Source organism: Peromyscus californicus, unplaced genomic scaffold (genome assembly GCF_007827085.1).
Source record: "Peromyscus californicus insignis strain IS unplaced genomic scaffold, ASM782708v3 Scaffold_11__1_contigs__length_118956290, whole genome shotgun sequence".
Taxonomy (NCBI): domain Eukaryota; kingdom Metazoa; phylum Chordata; class Mammalia; order Rodentia; family Cricetidae; genus Peromyscus; species Peromyscus californicus.
Window position 1 is genome coordinate 10,228,356 of NW_026294402.1, and position 21,261 is coordinate 10,249,616.

Here is a 21,261-nt window from a genome sequence, read left to right on the forward strand (position 1 = left end):
AACTACATCTCTGCCTCGGTTTTCCCTCTGCTGAACTAAGGAAATAAATGCAGCCATCTCTTAGGGCCATTTCAACAGTGGAACTAGATAATCCATAACAAGAGTTGGTGGCAACAGGAGGTTGTGAACAAGGCTGACTTCTTCCTTCCATGTAACAATCCTTGGCCTAGTGAAGTCTTAGGTGCCAGGCGTAGAGCCGGGCACAGGAACTAGAGGGGGAAAGCTCAGCTCTGTAAGTCCCCCTCACCAGCCTTTGTCACCAACTCTTTGTCTCTTTCTTATAACTGGTTTAAAGAGTAGAAGCCAAGCCAGGCGTGGAGTGCATGCCAGGAATCACAGCACTTGAGACTCTGAGGCAAGGGGGTTGCTGTGTGTATGAAGCCAACCTGGTCTACCAAGTGCGTTTCAGGCCAGCCTGGGCTACTGGCTACTCTATCTCAAAACAAATGTGAAAAGAGAGAAAGCATTGGTAAACCCACAAACAGGTCATGGGGCAGGATGTAACCCTTGGGCTGCGGCCCCGACCTTGCCGGGTACAGTCTTGGCAAGGACACAGACCTGATTGGCCTCAGCCTGACGCCATCCCCTTTCCTCCTTTTACTTTCCTTTCATTATGTCATTCTTCCAACGTGAGAGCTGAAATCCATGTGTGAAATCAGACAGTCTGAGGACAAACATTGGCTCCACAGCAGAATGTCCTTGCACCTCGGACAGTTTATTTAATCCATCAGGCCTTCTCCTGTGCTCCCTTCCCGGACCCTGTAAGACCTGCTGAGGCCCTGAGGGAGTCACGGAGACAAGACACCTGCAGTCAGCTGCTGGACACAGGTCCAGAGGCATCTGGGAGCTGACTGCTGAATTCTCAGGATAGTCATGAGCCAGATCTGGAGTCACTGGTGGCTCATACGAGCCACGGTGAGATTATTTCCCACGCAGAAACTGGCAAATGCCCACCTCTGCTTTCTCCTGCCCTGAAGTTGGTTATTAAATACTTGCAGTTTGCCACTATATTCTCATCCTGCCCACCTACCCCTGCGCCCCCGCCCCCACCCCACCTCCTTTGATTCTTCAAATAGTAAAGGCAGTGAGACTACAGGCCTTTGGAGTTTCTGGAGATGCCACAGGAAGCTAACAGGTCCAGCTAATGAACCCAAGAGAAGGAATGTGTGAACTGAAAATATTCCACTAAAATGAATGGGCATTTCAAAGCAGAAGCTCTGGGAGATAGCCAATATTTTTATTATTTTTTATGGTAGAATTAAATAAACCTTTCCTTGACTTACCTTCTGGTTTGCTACTTGACAAATAATGCAAAGATGTGAGATCTAAATTCATTTCAGGAAATTCTTGGTTTTGCTTTACTTTGTGTTTTCTTTTTATTCATTTAAACTGAGAATTGATTCCTCTGGGGATGGGCTTGACTTTGAGCCACAGAAACCAGAAGGACAGTAGTTTTGAAAAGATAAACCTTTCTCACTGTCATGTGACCAGTCTGGAGTTAGGCACCCTGGGAGTGACGGACATGAGTGTGCTTGCTGCTTTTCTTCACCTCTAATCATGGTTCGGGCATCCATCCTTACCGTTACCCATGCTCCAAGACACTTTGTGTGTCACACATCTGTGCAGAGAGGTGGGGGGTAGAGAAAGACGTGTCTCTGCCCCTTTAGAGATTTTCTAGAAGCTGCTCCAGTAGCCTCTGCTTGGACTCATTAACCACCCTCAGCTCCAAGAGAAGCAGAGAAGCAGCCTTGAAGGCTGGACACATTGCTGCCTCCATAACCCGGATCTCGGCGCCTCGAGGAAAGGGGAAGGGCTGTCGGCTAGGCACACAGTGATGAGCATCAGTGTGCGTGTTCTCTGCCCAATGCCTGCGTGTGCAGTAGAAAGAAGATGAGAACTCGTGTGTGTGTGTGGAACATGAGTATGTTTCAGCGTAGAAATAAGCCAGGATATGCTGTAATCTCAAAGGATGTGCCATCTTGACAGCAAAACATGTGTACACACGCCCACACATGTGCACATACAGCCATGTGCACAAAAGCCTATGGGAGATGAATTACACACGTGCACACACAGCCACGTGCACAAGAGCCTATAGGAGACTAATTACACACGTGCACACACAGACACGTGCACAAGAGCCTATGGGAGACGAATTACACATGTACACACACAGTCACGTGCACAAGAGCCTATGTGAGACGAATTACACATGTGCACACACAGCCATGTGCACAAGAGCCTATGGGAGACAAATTAAATGAGTTGAAGAAGTACAAAGAGCGAGCCATGGAGACACTGTGGTAATTCAAGCTGCTGCTTTCTCAGAATGTTTTATGTGCAACCTCATACCTGTTTTCTTCTGTTTGGATGTGTGTGTGTGTGTGTGTGTGTGTGTGTGTGTGTGTGTGTGTGCGTGCGTGCACGCGCGCACACACACACACACACACACGCACACCATTAATTTTTGCAAAGGTAGAAGTAAATGGGATATAAAATGAGGAAACCTTTTCCAGTTTCTGCTCTTCTCCCTCATGCTCTGTTATGTCAAATCAGTGAAAAATTACTACAATGCTGTTAAATGTCTGTATTGTAGATGTTTTATCCTTTGCATCTTTCCTTTATAACAAGAATCGGGTTGACACAAAGATTAAAAAACACATTTGAAAAATCAATAAATAGGAAAGAAAATCACTGGGCACCAGAGAGAACAGAGCAGTTCTTCAGGAGGCCATTGCAGGACTCTCTTCCAACCCTATCAGCTGTGGAACCAACCCCATCTGCAGAAGGAGATAACTCCCACCTCAGCTAGACTAACTGGGCTGTGTCCTTAAGTCCAGAAAGGTACCAGGCATATAAGAGACAATGGCATTTCCTGTGATTGTCGCTGTAGGGAAGGACGCTGAAGTCAAGACAGAAACAAGTCAAACTGTGCATCAAGCCTCTGCAGCGTCCTCATTGCTGCCATACTTTGTACTACTGTAGCTTGGGCAGTGCTGCGGGAACTGTCACAACAGGGGTATTAGTTATGGTTTTCTTTCCCAACACCCTCAGCTCCATTCAGGACCAGTCCTCCGCACCCGCTTTGGAGAATGGGTGTCTCTATTATGTAACTCCAGTTGACCAGGCTGGCCTCGAACTCAGAGATCCACCTGCCTCTGCCTCCCAAGTGCTGAGATTAAAGGTGTGCACCACCACACCTGGCTTCAGGACCAGTCTTGGACTTTCACTCTGACACTTAGAGATGTCTGACTCCTACTTCCAGTGTAGGTCAACAGCATCAGGCACAGCCTCTACCTCCTCTCCACGCCCAACAATCACCACCAGCAGAGGCCTTGATCTGATGGCAGCTAACTGAGTGTACACTGGATAAAAAGCAAAGCAAAGCTCAGCTGGAGGACAGTGGATTCAATGAAGAACAGGAGGAGAAAACAGGCTGGTGTGTGGAACTCAGATCTTTGTTTATCTTTTAACCAGAGTTTATCTCCACTCACTTGCCTTTCATAAACCCCAAGAGTGGGACACCTTCTGTGCTTATCAAAAGCTGCCTAGTCTAGAAAATGCTTGCTCTGAGGTTGTTGGTGTCCCAGAGCAAGTTAAGCTTTATGTCAGCAAGGGGTTTAGAAAGTGATCCCCTTGAACCTTTTCCTGAAGACAGTTCTCAACAATCTCTTCATGAGTTTTATAATTTTGCTGTTTAGAGCCCATCTAATTTCTTGAGAGAGGTTTGGTGTCTGTAGCTAGTACTAGTGTGTGTTTCCTCTCAGGCAGAGGGGTGGGAGTCCTCCTCCACCACCCTCCAACACAAGCTGAATAGCTCCAAACTCTCAGATTTGGAAGAGCCCACTGCTGCAGCCCATGTTTCTCCGGTCCCGCCAGGCTCCCATGGTCCCGCAGCCGCTTATAAAATAATCATTCAGAGGCTTAATATTAACTGCAGACTATATGGCCTATTGGTTCAGGCTTCTCGCTAGCTAGCTCTTACAACTTAACTCAGCCCATTTCTATTAATCTATGCATTGCCACAAGGCTTCGTGGCTTACTGGTACTTTCACATCTTGCTTCTCCTGGCCGCGGCCCACAGCATCTGCCTCTCCTTTCTTCTCCTCTCTCTCCAGTTCAAATGTACCACCTCACCTTATTCTGCCTCACCACTGGCCAAACAGCTTTACTTATCAACCAATCAGAGCAACATATATTCACAGAGTACAGAAATACACCCCACAGCACACTGTGCAGCTATGGACACCTTCCCCAGAGTTATGAGCCCTGGCCAGAAATGTCAACCATCGCCACAGTCATAACAACTGTGACAGCACAGCCAGTCACTGTGACTTGGTGAGAAGTTTACGGTTTGTACACAGTATGACATTCAGTCTTCCCAATCGTTGATTGAAGTGTGTTACCTTATTATCGTCATTTTTCACACAACAAAGCTGAGGCTCAGAGAGGCTGAGCCACCCACCCATTTCATGGCTAGCTAAATCCCAGAGTGAGAATTTGATCTCGGGAGAGGACTCATTGATCACTGAATGCTGTCACCAAAACCGGTCACCTTCGATGGATAAAATGTAAATGGGAAACTTGTTAGCTTGCTGTGAAGTTAATTTTCAGAGGAAGGAAGTGAGGAGAGAGGGAGTCAGAGCCCAGGGTCTCTATGGGGCTAGTGTGGAGGGCAGCTGGGCTCAAACAGAGGACTCTGAGGCCAGGGAGCACATAGGAAGCCACTAGGCAACCGTAAGGACAGGGAGGGGCAGGTGTCTGTTTATTTTTGCCCTATGCAAATAGGATCATGCCCCTGACCTTGTGATTCTCTCCAAAATCTCAATTTCAAGGGTCCCCTGATTCCTGCACCAAATAGCCCAAGGGCCGAGAAGAGTGGTAAGATGCAGGGAGACTTGATTTCTGCCATCATGCAGCTCAGTCAGTTGCTCAAGGACACACACTACACAGATTCCTACCCTTTTGACTGTGGAGTTGCAGCAGGGACACAGGGGCTTCAGAGGGGATGTACAGGGTAGCACAAGATTGAAATTTAAATTCTAGGCTCTGCCTCAGCAATTCAATAGTTCCCCACCTCAATTTCAAAGCCTTCGGAAGCAAGTATTATTTATCAGGACCTGTTGGTGATTCAAGAGCCTCTAGGCAAATAAGATCAGTCCCTAGCCCTAGAAATAAAAAATGTCTACATACTGCTTGAATGCTTGCTATGGATACAGGCTCAGGGTGAGGTCACATGGAAATACTCCGAGGCCTGTAACAGGAGAAACCAAGGCTGGGACCAACCAAGCCTACACGTGCGGCTGATTCCATGTCCAAGTAACCTGATCTTGTCTTGTATGCTTTCTGTGGCAGGCAGAAGAGAAACAATGGCCAGAAGTCACACACATTTGCCTGACCTTGCCTGTGTGGACTCGATTACCTAACTCCACAACACCTGCACCCAAATAATTCCAGGCAGTGGCTTCCTGCACACAGCATTCTGCAGCTGACATATGTCCTAATCCTGTGATTTAAAATCCTATCAAAAAGCCAAATGATACAAATGGTTCTAGATTAAGACTAGGTCAATCTGTGATGAGGTATTTACAGACCCCCAGAGCACAGGAAGTTTGAGCTTCTCTGGGTCCCCACAATGTACCCCACCCCACCCCTGTTCCCTGGCATGTTTGCACATCCATGTTTCTGACTCTCTCCCCTGTAGCTAGAGTTTTCCTGCCTGGCCCACAGTCAGGACAAATCTCTCTCACCCGCCAGTCCCACAGCCGCTCAGACCCAACCAAGTAAACACAGAGACTTATATTGGTTACAAACTGTATGGCCGTGGCAGGCTTCTTGCTAACTGTTCTTATATCTTAAATTAATCCATTTCTATAAATCTATACCTTGCCACGTGGCTCGTGGCTTACAGGCATCTTCACATGCTGCTTGCCATGGCGGCGGCTGGCAGTGTCTCCCTGACTCAGCCTTCCACTTCCCAGAATTCTCCTCTCTCCTTGTCTCGCCTATACTTCCTGCCTGGCCACTGGCCAATCAGTGTTTTATTTATACAGAACAATATCCACAGGACTCTCCCTTCTACTGTGTGGGTCTCCTGGAACTCACACTGATCAGAAGATGCCCCTGTACTCTTCAGCTTCCCCCTTCCACTGTGTGTATGTGTCACACAGCTTGGGAAGGTGTCCTCTCCAGTACCTCCCATGTAAAGGTCCTCTGGTGGTGGACAAGGACATCAGCACTGCCTCTCTCTGTGGACCCACTGAGTCCCGATCCTCCCTGGCACAGTTCCTTTCTTCCATCTGCCTCCTCACCCTTGCTGCCATCTTTACTTGACTACCGTATCCCTCCTGCCGTAACAATCCCAGGTCTTTTAACCACTCGTTACTCCACTCTGTTAGCTAAGAGACCCTAAACACCCACTTCTTTGATGATGAGTTCAGCACCAAAAATTTCCACTTCCATGCCTGTCATCAGTTCTGGAAACATCAGTATTCATGGATCCATGCAGAAAAGCCACCCATCTCAACAGCCACCTCATTGTCAAGCTCTTGGATTCCAAAGATCTATTCTTTTATCCCACCTCACTTATACAACCTCTTAATTGCACTATTGACCTTATGGTCTCCCCAACCTCAGTTTCAAGGGCTGTTCTGTGACAGTAGCTCTTACACATTCAGCTCACTTTCTCTAAATACTTTTATCATGAAAATTCCCTGACCTCCTCAGAAGATGAATGCACACGAGTGACCATCAGTGACCACTCGTACCCTCCTTTCCTGCTTGACTGGGGAGGAGTTTGTGGAGCTCTGTTATAGTCATTCCTCTGAAAGACACCTAACAGCCATGGGGACAGCTCTGTCAGGACAGGTCTTACTGTGTATACATAAGGATCTGAATTCAACGCCCAAAATCCACACATAAAGCTGTGGTGGCTTTCACAGCCTTGCAGTTTTAGTGCTGGGAAGACAGGGACAAGTGTATTCCCGGGGCTTGCTAGCCAGCTAGCCTCGCCTGCTTGACAAGCTCTAGGCCAATGAGAGACCTTGTTTCAGAAAAAAACCAAGGTGGATGACTCCTGAAGAACCACCACCAAGGTCGATCCTGGCCTCCACATATGTGTGCACACATGCACACCCAATCATACACCCATTCACCTGCATATTCAAGAACACACACACATGCACACACACCACTAAATCAGCCCACTTTCCTAGTATGCAACCAACCAGGCTAAGCTGAAACCTGATTAAACCCAGCTGTGACCTGTTCTGGACTTGCAATCCACATAGCTGAATGTTTCAACAACAGTAATAACCACAAAGCATAACTTGATCGCAAACCTCATAGCCACTAGAGCAGACAATGTGCAAGTTGTCACACTTCCAGGTTGTTTCCCATTTGACCTCCTCTCCTCAAATTCCACGCACCTGTGCCCTTCCACCCTTGACCCTGCATCACATTTCACTAAGAAAATCCAAGCAGGCACTAGACAAAGAACTCCCTTTTCTCTCCATCTCCAAACTCCTAACCCACCTGCACCAGAGATGCTGTGTTTCTTCTCATCTGTGTGGGAAAACGTGCAGTGCCTCTAGTGAAGATGAGACCTCTGTCCACTCTCCTGGGATTGGTTCCCTTCATTCTTTCTTCTTTTCCACATCAGTGGCTCCCTCTCTACTAGCATCCCGATCAGCATGCCTGCACATGTCCTTATCTTTAGGAGCAGAAGCTTCACATCACATTTCATCCTTTGCACAGCAAACCCCACTTCCAGCACCCCCTTCTCCCCCCTGCAGCGGGCCTGCGGCCATCCCCTCTGTGCCAAGCCTCCCTACTGAGATCAATGGCACAGTGTAGCTGAATCCACTGTCTGTTGCGTTTTCCACGTCAGAAGTACTTGGTGTGGTGGCTGGCAACTGCCTTCTCCAATCATTTCCTCCTCTTGCCTTCTGGGTCTCTGCCCTAAGTGGGAGACTGTTTCCTTGTTCTACTATGATTGATTTGTAAATACTGTGCTGTGTGGGACTTGCAATTAGATCTGGTCTCTCTTCTGAAACTTCCATTATTCTTTGTTGTAGTCATTTTTTTCTCTTTTGAGACAGGTTCTTATGTAGCCCAGGCTGCCCTCAAACTCAATATGTAACTTAGACTGGTCTTGAATTTATGATCTTCCTGCCTCCACCTCCATGTCCTTACACACCCAGCACTGCCCTTACACTTTCTAATAAAATAACCCCTAGTCAACTATGGCTACCAAGTACTGTGGTGATATTGTGTTCCCCAAAATATTGTGCATTCTAATAAACTTATCTGGGGTCAGAGAACAGAATAGCCACTAGATATAGAGGCCAGAAAATGGTGGCACACCCGCCTTTAATCCTAGCATTCCAGAAGCAGAGATCCATCTGGATCTCTGTGAGTTTAAAGTCAACTGGAAACAGTCAGGCATGGTGACTCACACCTTTAATCCCAGGAAGTGAGACTTTAATCCCAGGAAGTGATGGCAGAAAACTGAAAGGTATATAAGGCATGAGGACCAGGAACTAGGCTGGTTAAGCTTTCAGGCTTTGAGCAGCAGTTCAGCTGAGATCCATTTGGATGAGCACTCAGAGGCTTCCAGTCTGAGGAAACAGGATCAGCTGAGGAATTGGCGAGGTGAGGAAGCTGTGGCTTGTTCTGCTTCTCGGATCTTCCAGCGTTCACCCCAACACCTGGCTCCGGGTTTGTTTTTATTAATAAGACCTTCTAAGATTCATGCTACAAAGTACTTGAACTGTATTTCTCCAGATTGGGGCATGCTGTGTGCATGCAAACACACACACCCACACCCACACACACACACACACACACACACACCCCTACCTAAGTTTTAAAAAGTAAAATATTTCAAATGATGTTAAAATAATTGCATGTTAAATTTATTATATTATGAATATCACAGTTAAATATATTATTAAAATTTATCTCCCATGCTTCATTTTACCGTTTTAATATGACTTTTTCTGGTGTAGTTACTAGAAAGTTTGAAGTAGCATATGGCTCCCATGTGATTAGTATTCCATTTCTGCTGGATCTACACTGTGAGCCCTGACACCCTATCATCCCATAGCTCTATCCAAGATGCCGTCTGTAGAAGGATGGACTGCTTAAAACACAGCTCTTTAACAGACAAAAGATTCTGAACTCTGAAGAGAGCCAAGAGCATTTGAAGCCCTCTAGGATCTTATATTCTGTCCCAAAGTCTCCCCAGAAAGCTGGTCTTTTTAACACTCCTAGTGGCTTCCTAAAGCCAGGGTCTCAGCTTACTCTCTTATCCCGCATGCTGCATTCTGTGTGTTACACTAAAGCCACAGCTGAGTTCAGTATACTGTTGACTGAGTGGCCTGGAATCCAGATAACACACTGAGGAGCAGGCCTTACACCCGACCTAAGGAAAACTCATCTAGAATCTTTTCCTTTCCAAGAGGAAAGGTTGAAACAGAGCCTCATGAAGCCCAGGGTGGCCTCCAACTCTGTATGTAGTTTAAGGGTGGCCTTGAACTCCTGACCCTCCTGTCTGAGCCTCCAGAGTGCTAAGACTATGAGCCACCACATCTGACCTGATTTCCTGCTGACTGAAACCCTGAAATCTCAAAATAGACATGACAAATTCTAGATTCTAAGACATGAAACCGCAGAGGAAAGCTCCTTCCTTGGAGGCCCTTATTCTTTCTCAGATCTGGTTTCCGGGTCTGAATAACCCTGCCACCATCTCTCCACTAATTCCCCAGATAAGGATCCACCGAGTTCTTCCTTTCAGAGCTTAACCTAGGAATATTTAGCAAAAGTACCCTAAGGCTAGGACATTTCCTCTTACTCTTTTTCTTGTTTATTTTGCATTAATTTCTATAACTGATTTTTTTAAAATCTCCTCAAAGAGCAAACAGCAGGCTTTGCCCTCGTGGAGATTATAATCTAGGAGGGCATGTGGCCATCAACTAGATCACAGAAATGCCATAACGGAAAACAGTGTGGTAGAAATGATATTAACCTTTTTTCCTTATCATCAATTTCATCATATAAATGTACCTGTTTGTGAGAAGATAAACCATACATGAGGAAAAAATTTATGAACTCCTCAGCTCTTTGCTTCCAAGGAGAACCTGAGATACAAGTTCTACCAAGTGGCAGCTGGCATTCAAGTGATAGAAGGAAAATTTAAAAGAACAGAACACAACACGAATAGGAAAGAGAAAGCAAAGCAAAATGTCTCAGCATCAGGTTGCTGTTATTAAGTAAGCCTGAAATAGGCTCTAATGAAATGCCATAGTGGAGGCTGTAAGGTCGATGCCATAGTGGAGGCCATAAGGATGATGTTATGATCTATGACCAGTACCACATGCAGGGTCTTAGTGGGATGATGAAGCAAATCATAAAAGTAAAACATGCCATAATCTGCATAATGTTTGAAAAAGAAACAACACACCCAGAAATGTACTCATCTGCATTTTTAAAAACTTGAAAGTTGTATTTTTGTGTTCTTTTGGAGAAACCTATAATTATCTGAAGGCAATAACAATGTTTTCCTAGAAACCATATAGCTTTTCTTGTTGATTTGTGTCTGTCTACCCCAAAACAATCTTCCCAATAGAATGAGATAGTTCAATTTAATTTATTACAGCAGTGAGACATTTTATGTCTATACATTCTGTCTTACCCCTTAACCTCAGCCTGCGTTAGAAAGTCCATTGGCCTAGTATTTCAGGATATTCTTTTGTTGGCATGATAAAAACATTTATACTCTGTATTAATATTTTATTCTAATTTAATAGAATCCATCGAGCATTTTTATCTCATGAAATGAAAGATTAAAATCTGCATATTTTTTCCTTGAGGACCTTTAGTTAATTTATCTTCTTTGAGTACAATGTTGAAACAATTTTCTACTTGGTTACAATTTGTGGCCAATGGCATATTTACTTATTCAATTCTCTTCCTACTTATTATTAGGGATGACCATCAGTGTTGACCTGCTGTTTCTTGGCAGACAAATGCTTCTTGATGGTGTTCCTACCTCTTTTCTGCTCACACAACAGAGACAACTGTTTACTTGCATACTTCTTGAACAACCATACAACATAAGATAGAAGATAAATACATAATAAACTAGTTATACATACATCCATTGTCTTGTAAATTGGTACCTTTTTCATTCAGGGCCAATCTTGATGACTTTGCAAATGCCCTGATGTAGTCTGGTACCATTAAATTGTAACTGGGACCTAATAAACCTGTAATGGCACCTGCAAATTCAAATGATCTAGCTGTGCTAACAGTCCCGTGTGTGTGTAAAGTGCCGGTATGTAAGCCCTGCCTTCCTCACTGGGCTTCTTAAAGAAGGGAAGGAAGTTGTTCTAATTCTGCAAACACAAAACGAAGACTATAGAAGGCAAAGCTTCCCAATGGGGTGCAAGACCACCATGGGTCCTTGAAGGCAATGAACCTAAATACCAAGGTTCCAATCAAAGGAGCCAGGTTTGTGTTCTTGGGGTGGGGGTGGGGGGATGATCTTGCCCAAATATCTAGGCTGGACTGCTTGGGGAGCTGTCTGATCTCTCACTTTTCCAGAACCTTAGGATAGTGCAGGGCAGGAGGTAGGGGGCTGGAGGAGGGAGTCAAGTCATATTGCCAAAGAATTACTACGCAATACCCCAGATCCTCTGGTGCCTTCCCACCTCACTGAGAGTAGAAGCCAAGCTGTTTGCTGTGTCTCTGTGGCTGAGCATGCTCTGGGCCCCTGTTGCCGGGGACCTCATTTCTTCTCTAGTTCTTAATTATTTGGGCTCCAGTCATCTATGCTTCTTTGCTATTCCTTGAATGTCCCAGGCATGTCCAGTGGGAGTCTTAGCACTGCCCTTCATGTTTCTGGAAGGCTTGCATCCACAGGCTTCCACTCTTTACACAGATGTCACCTTCATGAATACACGTTGGCCTCTCTGAAGCTGCAGCAAGTCTTCACTTCCCTGCGTTCTTGCCCCTTCATCCTGCTGGGCAGTCGCTGAGCATTCCCTGCCCAGAGACCTTCGGCCTGTCTTCAGCTCCGCGCTGCAGCTGTGACCACAGTACCACACAAGTTGGGGCTATAGCTGTTAGGCATCTTAAGTCTGTTTTGGTTCCTGGTAGTGTTCTCTAGGATTGAAGCCCATTGAGCTTCCTAAACCTTCTGGGGGCAGTTTCAAGGTTCACCCTTTGACAAATAGCCCCGGGGAGCTGGGGGATAAATAAACCCTGTGCCCAACCCTCATGGAGATCCTGCTGAGATGCATTTCACAGGATTTCACAGTGTGTCTCCAGTAGGACGGAACCTCTGTGGAAGGCAACATGAAGTCACTCATCAGCCAGCAGTTCACGGGCTCTTTTCCAGTTCTGCTTCCCTCCTGCGCTTTCTGGTCTGCTGCCACAAAGCTGCTCGCACCAAAACTCTGATTTCGGGGTCTCCTTTTGTGAATCCAACCCAAACAGGGACATGACTTGGCTTTCTTTTTATTTCATAACATTTACCTTGTCTAATGTGGCGTTTGAATGAGAATGTCCCCTAGGCTCGTGTCCTTGAACACCTGCTCCCTGGTTGGTAGCATTGTTTGGAGAGGTGACCCAGAGTTGCAGCCTTGCTGGAGAAACCGCGCTGTGCTGGGTTTTGGGAGTTTATGGCCTCATCCACTTCCAGGTTGCATTCTGTTTCATTTTGTACCTGAAACTGTGATGGCTCAGCTTCCTGCTCTGACCTCTTTCTTGTCCTTCCCAGCACTGTGGGTTCTCCCTTTGAACTGTAAGCCAAAAATAGTGTTTCTTCTGTAAGTTGCTTTTAATCATGGTGTTTTATAACAGCAATGAAAAGTAATTAATATACATGCTGAGCTAATTTCTTTCTTTCCTTATTGCTGATGTATCCCCTCCAAAATGAAAGCCTCATTCTGATATTGACATAAGAAGAAAATATGTATTCAGTTTTCATCCTGTGTTTCTGATGCAAGAGTTTCAAACATCCCTGGCCTCTGGGGAGCAATGAGTGTCTCTTTGCTTTTGAGATAACTGATGGATGGGGCAGGAGGTCTGACCGTCAGACTGCTTCAGGATGGGAGCTGCTTCCTGGTAAACCAAGGCATGATGAAGGACCTGGACTATGGAGTAAGACTGAGATTGAGTTAATCAGCAACTGCTAATAATTTAATCAGTTATACTAACATAACGGAATCACCACCAAAACCCTAGATAATGCCAGTTGGTGATCTTCCATATTGGGATGTGTGTGTGTGTGTGTGTGTGTGTGTGTGTGTGTGTGTGTGTGTTCACATGCATGCACCAGGAGGGTGATGTTTCCCAACTCCACAAGGACATAAGCTCCTATGCTCAGGAATCTTCCAGACCCTACTGGATATACCTCTTCCTGTGACTGCTCACTTATACCTTTTTTTTTCCTTTTTTTTAAATTTAATTTTATTTTATTTTACAATATAATTTAATTCTACATATCAGCCATGGATTCCCTTGTTCTCCCCCCTCCCGCCCCCTCCCCTTCCCCCCAGCCCACCCCACATTCCCATCTCCTCCAGGGCAAAGACTCCCCCAAAGATTGAGATCAACCTGGTAGATTCAGTCCAGGCAGGTCCAGTCCCCTCCCCACAGGCCGAGTGAAGCATCCCTGCATAAGCCCCAGGTTTCAAACAGCCAACTCATGCACTGAGCACAGGACCCAGTCCCACTGCCTGGATGCCTCCCAAACAGATCAAGCCAATCAACTGTTTCACCTATTCAGAGGGCCTGATCCAGTTGGGGGGCCCTCAGCTATTGGTTCATAGTTCATGTGTTTCCATTCGTTTGGCTATTTGTCCCTGTGCTTTATCCAACCTTGGTCTCAACAATTCTCGCTCATATAAACCCTCCTCTTTCTCGCCAATTGGACTCCCAGAGCTCCACCTGGGGCCTAGCCCGTAGATCTCTGCATCCAGATCCCTCAGTCATTGGATGGGGTTTCTAGCACGACAATTAGGGTGTTTGGCCATCCTATCACCAGAGTAGGTCAGTTCAGGCTGTCTCTCAACCATTGCCAGCAGTCTATTATGGGGGCATCTTTGTGGATTTCTGTGGGCCTCTCTAGCACTTTGCTTCTTCCTATTCTCATGGAAATGCAAATCAAAACAACTCTGAGATACCACCTTATGCCTGTCAGAATGGCTAAGATCAAAAACACTGAAGACACCTTATGCTGGAGAGGATGTGGAGATAGGGGAACTCTCCTCCACTGCTGGTGGGAATGCAAGCTTGTGAAACCACTTTGGAAATCAATATGGTGCTTTCTTAGAAAACTGGGAATCAATCTTCCCCAAGATCCAGCTATACCACTCTTGGGCATATACCCAAGGAATGCTCAATCATACCACAAGGGCACTTGCTCAGCTATGTTCATATCAGCATTGTTTGTAATAGCCAGAACCTGGAAACAACCTAGATGCTCTTCAACTGAAGAATGGATAAATAAAATGTGGTACATATACACAATGGAATACTACTCAGCAGAGAAAAACAATGACATCATGAGGTTTGCAGACAAATGGATGGATCTAGAAAAAAATCATGCTGAGTGAGGTAACCAGACTCAGAAAGACAAACATGTTATGTTCTCACTCATAGGAGGATACTAGATGTGGAACAAGGATGACTGGACTGCTATTCACAACACCAGGGAGGCTACCTGGAAAACAGGACCCCAAGAAAGACACGGGGATCACCCAATGACGGAGAAATGGATGAGATCTACATGAACAGCCTGGATGTGAGTGGGGGTAATGAAGGGCGAGGGTCGAGGGAAAGAGAGCTTGGGGGAGCGGGATATCCCAGCTGCATCAAGAACAGAGAGGGAGAACAAGGAATAGGAGACCATGGTAAATGAAAATCACTTATACCTTTTTAGAACATCCTCACAATAGTCTGGTAAGCATAAGCCAAGTATTTCCTGAGTCCTGTGAGCCCTTATGCAGAATTATTGAGCCTGCATGGAGCACTGTGGAGAACCCTATCAAGAGCCAAGCTGACAGAGTTTGGTCATGTGCTATCCGTGATTGGTATGTAGGGTTGAGAGAAGTCTGTGAAGTTGAGCACTTACCCCATGGGGTCTGCACTAATTCCAGGTAAGTAATTTCAAATTTCGATTATTTTGTAGGGTAATAAGTCTGCATAAAATTGGAGGATGGTTCATTGTGTAAAGCGCACATAGTGGTTAGAGAAGTGCTATGATCAGAGAAGCAGGTTACTTTGTATCACCAAGTTGGAGACTTTTGCCCATTTTCCACTGACATATTTTAAACAAGTATCACGGTGCCTGCCATCCAGGGAGTGCTCACAAGACCTGTCAACAGAATGAATGGGAATAGAGCTTGACATCCTTGTCCATTCAAGCTTTTATAACATAACAATGCAAACCAGGAGGCTTATAAACCAATGGTTTCAAAAGTTGGACAATCTCAAGATCCTGCTGCAGACGAATTTGGTGCCTGGTGAGGTCCTGCTTTCCCACAGATGTCTGTCTTCCCTCAGGTGGTGGACGGTGCCATGGATCTTTAAGGGGTCTCATGAGAAGTCCACCTCTATGACTTGATACCCCCCAAATCCTCACCTCACAATACCCCTATCTCTGCTCAGAGGCTTTGGCCTCCCATGGGTCCCAGTCCTCTCAGAATCACCACCTCAACATCTGTTTTTTCCTTCTCATCCAGTAACTTTCTGACTCTGTTCCTAGGATACCTGCCTGATGCTCCTGAAACATCTTGCCACCAGAGAACTAAACAAATGAGCCACACATCTTACTAAGCCATTTCCTGTGAGTGTTGTAATCCTTGCTCTTCACCCTCAATCTAACCATCTCTAAGAGTATTAAATTACCCACTGCAGAGTTCTGCATAGAGGAAAAGGGGTGTATCTTAACTGAGCATGCTACTTTAAGATCAGGGAGAACAGTCTTCCCACCCTGCCCAGTGTTAGCTATGGGTCTGAAAGCGATTCCCTATGAGGAGATGTTGCATCTATCAAGGCTGGAAACTAGAATCTTGATCTACAGTAAAGTCACTGCCTTGCCAACCAATAAATCTTCCCCAAAGTTCCTCTACCCCACCTCATCCCATCCTCTAACCAGCTTTACCCTCCTGATCACACAGGGTGAGTAGGCCAATGGTGTGTGACATGGCTCTCACATCCTGTCTGTCTTGAAGTTCAATTGTGTATTGAAGCAGTGATTTCTGTGTCTGCTTCCTCCACTCATCAAATCTACACACATTTTCCTGCATACATGCACTAACACTGTACTCAGTTGTCTGGGCAGATAATCCATACAGTCTCCTGGAAAACAAAGACATTTGGCATGAACATAAAACATGGACACTTGACGGCAAACAGAAGAGTTTGCCTTTGTTTACCTGCTGGCTCTGCCTCCTCTTGCCTCTACCCCAATGCTGAGTTAGGGAGCCAGTGTTCACAAACCTGCACTGGCTCCCTCCAGCACCACGAAGAATGCATAATTCTGTCGTATCTCATTATATGGTGCTGAACAAGTGACAGCTCCCCTAGGAATCTGGACAGTTTGATGAAGTACGCAGCACTCTCAAAAGCTCCCGATGTCTCCTCAGTGCAGCCATGCCAGTTTGGAGATAGCAAATCCAGTTTTTGTAATGTTATAACTAGAAAATCTGTCCAAAAATCCCCTTGGTGGCAGCTCCCTGGGGAGATGAAATGTGGGTGCACTTTCAAGAAGAAGATACTGTGTTCTTTCCTCTCTCCTGTCAGATGCTGCTCCAAGGACGGAAGACTCTGTGCCTCTCCTCAACTTGTTCTTCACTCTGTCTCCTGCGGTCCTAGATTGATGGATTCTCTTCACCAGAATGACACTTACCTGCCTGCACTTGAACTTCAGGTGCCCAGAGCCTCCGACTGAGAATATCCCCCATGCTGATTGGACCCTCTGACTTCAGAACTACTGGAGGACCTTCCAGCTCTCAGAGTAGGTCCCATCAAACTAAGCACATGGACAACTCTGGAGAACAAGTGTCCAGAGATCAAGGAAGCATATGACACCCTGAGCAAAAGGCCAAGAATGAGACAGAGGCTATGTTAACAAGAGTCAAGGTTCCAGCTCAATGGAGCTGAGGGTGGGCGTGGGGGTGGGGCGCAAACCTGAGGATTGAAATGAATGGAAGAATAAAACCTAACAATGAGCTGGGGAGTGTGGCTCAGTTTAAAGGTGCTTGCCTAGCATCCATGAAGCTCTAGGTTCAATGCCAGCACCAAATAAACCAGGTTTGGTGAGACACACTGGAAATCTCATTCCTTGGGAGGTAGAGGCAATAGAATGAGAAATTCAAGGTCACCACCTTCAGCCCCATGGTGAGACTCAAGCCAGAATCTCTGAGACATAAGACCTTGCCTAAATGGGTGGATGGGTGGGTGGATGGATGGGTGGGTGGATGGATGGATGGATGGGTGGGTGGATGGATGGATGGATGGATGGATGGATGGATGGATGGATGGATGGGTGGATGGATGGATGGATGGATGGGTGGGTGGATGGATGGATGGATGGATGGATGGATGGATGGATGGGTGGGTGGATGGATGGATGGATGGACGGATGGGTGGATGATAGACAAACACATAACTAGTGACCTAGAGCATGCAGAAGACAAAGAGAATAAATGAGAGATGAATAGCCACAGACTTTCCATCTTGTGGAGTATGTTTAGCCAGAATGAAGGAAAAAGCTTCAAGGCACTAACAGAGAGCTTCCTTGTGTAAGGACGTGTTTCTTCAGTCCCTGGTATAAACCATAATAGCACTTCCCTGCACTCTTCTACCAAGTGTAGGCAGGCCCTGTCAGCAGGTGAAAGGTGAAGTATGAAATCACATACTGTGGGATTATAAAATTATAGAAAGAGGTGAAAGTATCCACAAGTCACTGAGAATTTGCAGATCCTACAAGCAAGCAGGACTTGAACCTTAGACACAGGTGTGTGAAATCTGAGCAGTTCTTTCAGCCAAGGAGTCAGAAATAAATGTGCAAAATTTGTGAGCAGTGTCCCCAGAACAGGAACAGGCAGAGTGTGACTCTAGGAAGTTAATTACCTGGACAGGAAGGGCATTGGGTCTGCAGGGACTGAAACAAGACTGGGAAGCCCAAAGTTCAGGAAGGCATTGGTTGGGTCAGGGCATAAGCTTCCTGTGTTTGAACACACGGTCCCACCTGGTAGAGATATTTTGGGAGACGGTGGCAGCTCTGGGGTAGAGCTTAGATAGTGGACATTGTGGGTAAGCCACTAGCACCACCCCTGATTCAGACCAAGTTCCTTATTTCTTCATCTACCAACCTGTGAATACGCTGTGACACAAACTCGCACTGTCACTGACGGTGCCGCCCCAGCAGCCATACCCCACAGTGATGAACTGTTCCCTTTGGAACTGTGAGCGGAACAGACGCTTCTGCCTTTACGTTTTCTTGCCGGATATTTCACCACATCAATTACAAAAAGTAACTGGTAACAGAAGCTTTAGATGACAGGGTCATTCTAGCAGCAAAGTTTGTTGTGAGTTGGGTCTCCTGAGGGACCCGAGGAGTGGCTTTGCTCTACTCAGCATTAAAGGCTCTGCTTTGTGCTTCCAGGGTTTCTAGGAGGGAAAATCAACTGGCCTGTCATTAAAGAGCAACAATGTTGCGAGCTGAGAACTCTGGGACCTGTATGTACACAGGCCCTCAGTAAGTCCTCTAACAATACCATTCCTTCACAAACAAGTATTTCCAAAGAACCTATCATGTCCTGGATGAAGGCTCAACACAGAAGCACAATTCTTTGACTTTGAAGAATCAACACACACAGGTAAAGAGCAGCCTGTAGTCCTGCTTTTAGGAAGTGGACATCAGTACCAGAGTTCAAAGGCAGAGGTGGCAAAGCCTGATAAAGTTTCTTCCTTTCTCAATGCCTGTGGCAAAGCTAGGCCAGGCACTTGGATATACAGTAAACCAGGCAGGGTTACTCTCTGGAAGTGTGAGGACTGATTCTCATCAACTCAAACGGACTCAGAATTACCATGGACCTCCTTACTAGCTAGCCTCCCTGGAGCTGTGGGTTGTAGTCTGGTTATCATTTGCTTTACATCTAGTATTCACTTATGAGTGAGCACATACCATGTTTATCCTTCTGAGTCTGGGTTACCTCACTCAGGATGATTTTTTTCTAGTTCCATCCATTTGCCTGCAATTTCATGATGTCATTATTTTTTCCATGACTGGAAAAAGTAGAGACAGCTAGCCCAACTAGTGGAAATGCATGAACTGTGGAACAATAGCTGAGGAACCCCCATAGTACTGGACTAGGCCCTCTGGATAGGCGAGACAGTTGTTTAGCTTGAACAGTTTTGAGGGGCCCCGGGCAGTGGGATCGGAACCCATCCCTAGTGCATGAGCTGGCTTTTTGGAACCTAGTGCCTAGGGTGAGACACTTGTGCAGCCTTGGTGCAGGGAGGAGGGGTTTGAACCTGCCTCCACTGAATGTACCAGGCTCTGTTGACTCCCCATGGGAGACCTTGCCTTGGAGGGGGTGGGAATGGGGGGTGGGTTGGTGGGGGAAGACTCAAGGGCGGGAGGAGGGAGGACAGGGGAATCTTTATTTGTTATGTAAAAGGAATAGAAAATCTCTTAATAATAATAACAATAACAATAATAATAAAGAATTACCATGGAAACAAGCCCCTGGGTGTCCCTCTGAAGGAATTCTCAGAGAGATTTAACTAAGGAAGAGGAGCACCAACTCTGGCGTCTCCCTGCTGCCAGACTGAGGATGCCATGTGACCAGCTGCCTCGCGCTCTCCCGCCGGTGATCCTTGCCCACCACGCTGGACTGGACCATCACACTGTGAGCCCAGTCAACCCTCCCTTACATCAGTTGCTTGTGTTTGGTGTCCTGGCACAGGAACAGGAAAAGTCACTCAAAGTCTGAAAAGTTCACAGCCTTAAAGATTTAGGAGGATTTTAAAGGCAGCAGACAGCATCATGGCTGCCTGGAGTATCCCAGGCAAGCCCCAGGGCAGAGGTGGTGGGAGGCAGGGGGCACAACTGCACACCCACAGAGATACTGCAGGATCACCTGAGGACACACTAGCTCGTTTGCTATGCCGGTAAGCCAAAGGGCAGTTCAGACTGGTCCATCTCCTTATCTCCTTTGTCTTCATTTCTACCTCCTTTGAGAGAATGGTTTCTTTCTTGCAGATTCAAATTTCCAGCTTGGTTTTTAGCTTCCTTATCATATCTGATTTACGCTAATTGCTTACAGCAGACCATTGGCATTCAAGATGCAGCCAGCCATAGTGGAAATAGCCCATCCTGGGAACTGGCTGACCTGGACAGAGTCTGTGAGTGTGGGAGCATGGAAATGAGGGGAGGGACACTCACCCAGGCACTAGAACCCAAAGCAGGTGCAGTAGCCTGGAACTTTCTCAGCCGGACAATTGCCAAGGATGACTCAACTCCATTAGGGTGCACTGATTAACCAGAGCCTGTGTGCCAGGTGTACCACTGGGCAGGCTGGTGGGAAATCATGGTCGTAGGGTTCCAGCCGCTATCTTTGCCAAAGAACCAACAAAGAGACAAATAGAATAATACTAATAAAATTGTTCCAGTGTCTGACTTTCCGTGTGGGAGGAGAGAAAGGGAAAGGCAGCACTTTCATCAGCTCAGAGGAGCCAGGGATGAGGAAGACAGAGAAGTGATCGGGTCTGGCTAATATCTGCACTTGGCCAGAGTCTGCAGCCTTCTGTCCACACTGTGCACCTACGCAGCACTTAAGCTGGGTCATCTTCTAAGCACAGCTAGTGTGATCTGTGCTAGGAGCCTTACGTGTATAACCCAAAGGTCAACTGGAGTCAGCTAGACACTTAAGACCTCGAAAAGTCAGTCGGGCTGGAGAGATGGCTCAGTAGATAAGATGCCGGCCATGTAAGCACGAGGACTTGGGTTTGGTCTCCCTGGAACCTGCATAAAAAGCCAAGTGCAGTGGTTCCCATCTGCTATTCCAGAGCTGGGCAAGTGGGGACGGGGAGATTCCCGGTGCTTGCCTGGTTAGCCAGCCGGCGCAAATCAGGTACAGTGAGAGGCTGTACCTCCAAAGATAACATGGAGTGTGACTAAGGAGAGATCCCAACATCAGCTTCTAACATCCACACACATACATACACACTGGCACACATGGG

General features: G+C 46.4%; 1 long non-coding RNA gene across 4 annotated transcripts in view; it reads left to right on the forward strand.

Moving 5' to 3' along the window:
• Positions 1-19,538, forward strand: part of LOC128119140 (uncharacterized) — a 28,854-nt gene extending 9,316 nt beyond the window's left edge. The window contains exons 2-5 of one of the 4 annotated variants that reach the window (XR_008221479.1): positions 14,668-14,809; positions 14,948-15,853; positions 16,813-17,026; positions 18,680-19,538. This is a non-coding gene — a long non-coding RNA (uncharacterized LOC128119140). Of the gene's footprint in view, positions 1-14,667; positions 14,810-14,947; positions 15,854-16,812; positions 17,297-18,679 lie in introns of those variants that run through there. The other 3 variants (XR_008221477.1, XR_008221475.1, XR_008221480.1) reach the window with 3 other exon arrangements.
• The last annotated feature ends 1,723 nt before the right edge of the window (positions 19,539-21,261 follow it).